Here is a 4,100-nt window from a genome sequence, read left to right on the forward strand (position 1 = left end):
ACCCCTTACTTGTATTTGAGACCTCAGCCAGACCTCAAGTGTCATATACAGAACCGAAGATGAAGGGAGTCCACTGCCAGGAATTTAAGAGATTGAAAGGCCGGCCTGACTCCACTACATCACAGGAATAAGGCTGTGGGCATTCTTTTCTCCTTTCAAGGAAGATCCAGAACTCAAAGTCTTATTGCTCTTCACAAGCCTTCTTCCAGGGAAACAGTTTAAAACCAGTCTTCCCCCACCGCAGCCATGCGCATCCTGTGGCGTTCAGTTACCATCGAGTTGGTTCCATCTCACCGGGACCCCATGTGTGTAAGGGCACAACTGTGCCCCCCAAGGTTTCCATTGGCTGATTTTCCAAAATAGATAGCCAGATCTTTCACCTGAGGTGCCTGGGGGTGGTCTTCCACCTCCAACTTGTCACTTAAAGCTTTAACTGTTTGCATCTCCCAGAAGAATGCTATCTGGTCAGAGACAAATGAGCTGCAGCTCCTTTGCCTGGGGGAGGCAGGAGGCCCTCTCTGTGACCACAGTCCCCAAGTTGGAGAAGTGTGTCCTCAGGTGACTCTTATGAACTTTGAGGTTGTGTAAGCCCACTAGGACAGGTTTCCAAACAGATATCTTCTTACCACCACCCCCAGGGACTTGCGCGGCCCTTCTCTGAGTTAGCATCAACAAGTCAGATGATAACCCAATGCCTCTGGTGACTCGTGGGTCACACAGCCAGAGGGACTAGAGGGAAGAATTGGGGAAACCAGAGTGGAAGGTGCATCTCTGGAGGGTCTCACTCTGAGATGACTGGCCACAGCGCTGGAATCCAGAAGGTGATGTCAAGCCATTTTTACATGTTTCCTGGGCTTGGCAGGACCACCTTGGATGACAGAGAACGAGCCTCTTTCTGATATCTTCTCTCCTCTCCCCTCGCCACACCTGTTGTGGTATAAATAAAGCAGAGGTGGCCTCTCAGATTGGCCCCACCTTCAAGGGCTGGAGACGGCCACGTTTTACCTGACATGGACAAAAACCCCTGCCTAAATGGGGATTCTCCTCCTTGGTTGATGCAATCAGTGGGTCTTTCAGCACACATTTGCTGAGCATCTACCCGGTACCTGTGACCTTACTAGGTGCCAGAGACACTGGGACAAATGAGATGTGTTCTTGCTCTTAAGGGTCTCATCTGGAGAGGACAGGGAAGCCAGTGGCCGCAGAACTGGGCAGCGGCCCTGACATCACTCTGGTAGGAGCTGGAACGCCATGACACTGCCTCTCCAGTCTCCTGATGCTGCGCTGCTGAAGGGCTGGTCGACCTGTCCCTGGTTCGGCGGGGGAAAAGGAGGGTTAGACTCAACACTGGGGGCTGGACTCACAACAGTGTGTGTGCGAGACCTGGAGAAGCACGTGAGGGGTCCAGTCAGTGTCTTCTTGGACAGAGGGGTGGAGGCCCATTTGCATGGCGATTCCTGGCCATGGTCCTCCACATGGACAAGAGAAGGTACCTGGGAAACCAAGGTTGGCCCCTTTCTCCTCTGACCTCTGACCCCTGGCCCCTGGCTGTAAACAACTTCCTCCTGCTTTGGTTTGCTCTATGCAGCCATGTTGCTCTCCCCTCCCTTGACCTGGCTCCCCAAAGTCTCCACTCTTCCCTCCTTTGACATGTATGTTCCTCTGTGATAGCTGCTCCAGTTCACATTTGTGGGGATCTTTCAGCTCTAGCAAAGGAGCCCTGGAGGCAAAGTGGTTACTCATTGGGCTATGAGCCACAGAGTCAGTAGTTCAAAATGACTAGCTGCTCCCAGGGGAAAAGATGGAGCTTTCTACTCCCATAAACAGTTGCAGTCTTGGAAAGTCCCAGGGGCAGTTCTACCCTGTCCTATGGGGTTGCAGTGAGTCTGCATAGACTCAATGGCAGTGACTTTGACTTTTTGGTGCAGCTCTAGAATCCAGCACTGACTGAAACTTCTTGCTTGGCTCTTAATGTAACAGAGAGCTCCAGGTTAGTTTATCTCTGGTCAGAGCCCTCCTTATTGGACCATACCACATGGCATTGGTCAGGTGAGCCTGCCTGGCCCAACCTGTATGGCCAAAAATAGGATCACAGATTCTTCTGCTCCATAGCCCAGGGGCTCTGGGCAGGCAACAGAGCGTGTCTAATGGTAAGACACAGGGCTGCAAGACCTGGGTTCTGCCCAGGCTACACACATCCTTGATAGAGATGTGCTGATGAGAAAGGAACACAGGGCAGGATGGCGTGTGCAAGTGGCACACGAAAGGCCATCAGAAGTGTCAGAAGCTTGGAGGAGAGGAGAGTTCCTTCCATTTGGAAAGCCCTGCCGACTACAACCCCAACCCATCCTCTGAGGGGGCAGTCAGGGATCAGTGGGAGATGGAGACGGATAAGCAGGTAGATGGATAGATGTAAAGGTAGACACATAAGAAGACTGCACTTCTCAGTGTCCCTTGCTTTTGAGAGGGGCCATGCGATTTGTTCTGGCCAATGGAATGCCAATTCCCTGACTAGCCAGAAGAGTCACCGTGAGATCCCCAGCTGTTCTCTCTCTCTCTCTCTCTCCAGTAGGTAGGTGGTTGAATGCATTTGCAGAGGAATATTGCATGCAGGTGGCCCAGCAGAAGAATATTAGGAGAAGGATGAGCTACCAGTAACATTGACATTGAACTTTAAGTGAATTAAAAGCAAACTGATAAAACCTTTATTTGATTAAGCCACGGAGAGTTGTTTGTGGTAGCTGCTAGTCTATCCTGACTGATAACAGAGACCGGTAAAGTCAACAGGGTCCCTACTATAACAAAATCCTAAAATGTGTGACATTGGCTCAGTAGTAAGTACAAAGAGGGAGGAAAGTATCTTCAGAAGCTGAAGAAATAGAGACTCACTATGAGAGAGAGTGTTTGGTAAAACTAGAGCAGGGGCCACATGCGGCCCTCCTAGGACATTTATCCAGCCCACCAAGTGTTTTTGCCCTCCCTTTTTTTACTTTAAAATAAGATATGTGCAGTGTGCACAGGAATTTGTTCATAGTTTTTTTTAAACTATAGTCTGGCCCTCCAACGGGTCTGAGGGACAGTGAACTGGCCCCCCTGTTTAAGAAGTTTGAGGACCCCTGAACTAGAGCTTGTTGACCTGTGAGAGGAAGGCCACATGCCCACTAGGCTGTCAGTCCTCAGGAAGAGGGTGGAGAGCCCAAGTGTAAACGTGGATGCCAGTGGCTGTGGTAGCAAGCTGTCCTAAGAGTGACATGAATTCAGGAGAGAACGTGCTAGCTCACAAGTAGAAGTGCCATAAAATCGAGAGTTCAGATATTTGGGACCTTTAGAGGAATGAAAATGCTACTACTAAAAAAATGTCTCTAAATATTAACGCATGTAGTCATGGTTGTTAGGTCCCTTTGAGTCAGTTCTGACCCATAGCCACTCTAATCACCACACGGGCCAGTCCTGTGCATCCTCACAATGGTTCCTGTGCTTGAGCCCATTGTTTCAGCCACTGTGTCCACCCACCTTGTTGAGAGTCTTCCTCTTTTTGGCTGCCCTTCCACATTACCAAACATGATGTCCTTTTCCAGGGACTGGTCTCTCCGGGAAACATGCTCAAAGTACATGAGACAAAGTCTCACTGTCCTGGCCTCTCAGGAGCACTCTGGCTGTGCTTCTTCCGGTAGATTGGTGTGTTCTTTTGGCAGTCCGTGGTACTTTCCACAATCCACAACTGAAATGCAGCCGTTCTTCTTCGGTCTCCCTTATTCAACCTCCAACGTTCAACATGCATGCGACGCAATTGAAAGTAGCGTGCTTAGGGCAGGCGTACTTTAGACCTCAAAGTAACCTTCGTGCTTTTCAGTTCTCTGAAGAGGCCTTTACCCAGCGCTATATGTCATTTGATCTCTTCGTTCCTGCTTCCACGAACTTGAGTGTGGACCAGACCACATCCTTGACAACTTCAATCTTTACTCCATTTATCACACAGATTTTAAAAATCTTAAAACAAAAGTTTAATTCCATTAGGACAACACTTTAAAACAAGAAAAAATCTGAAAAAAAAAACAAGAAAAAAATCTGTTTTGAACATTTTTACGCCTGAAAACCAA

Source organism: Echinops telfairi, unplaced genomic scaffold (genome assembly GCF_000313985.2).
Source record: "Echinops telfairi isolate 266 unplaced genomic scaffold, ASM31398v2 ScPeMD7_7422;HRSCAF=8460, whole genome shotgun sequence".
NCBI lineage: Eukaryota > Metazoa > Chordata > Mammalia > Afrosoricida > Tenrecidae > Echinops > Echinops telfairi.